We start from the raw sequence: 472 nt of genomic DNA, 5'->3' as shown, positions 1-472 counted from the left end.
ACCTTACGCGAGTAAGGGTCGATCCCACGGAAATTGTTGGTATGAAGCAAGCTATGGTCATCTTGTAAATCTCAGTCAGGCGAACTCAAATGGGTATGGAGGATAACATAAAACATAAAATAAGGATAGAGATACTTATGTAATTCATTGGTGAGAATTTCAGATAAGCGTATGGAGATGCTTTGTCCCTTCCGTCTCTCTGCTTTCCTACTATCTTCATCCAATCCTTCTTACTCCTTTCCATGGCAAGCTGTATATTGGGCATCACCGTTGTCAATGGCTACAGTCCCGTCCTCTCAGTAAAAATGTTCAACGCGCTCTGTCACAGCACGGCTATTCAGCTGTTGGTTCTCGATCATGTCGGAATAGAATCTAGTGATTCTTTTGCGTCTGTCACTAACGCCCCACAATCGCGAGTTTGAAGCTCGTCACAGTCATTCAATCCTTGAATCCTACTCAGAATACCACAGAC

The sequence above is a fragment of the Arachis duranensis genome, chromosome 7 (assembly GCF_000817695.3).
Source record: "Arachis duranensis cultivar V14167 chromosome 7, aradu.V14167.gnm2.J7QH, whole genome shotgun sequence".
NCBI classification, from domain to species: domain Eukaryota; kingdom Viridiplantae; phylum Streptophyta; class Magnoliopsida; order Fabales; family Fabaceae; genus Arachis; species Arachis duranensis.
This window is presented reverse-complemented; position numbering follows the sequence as displayed.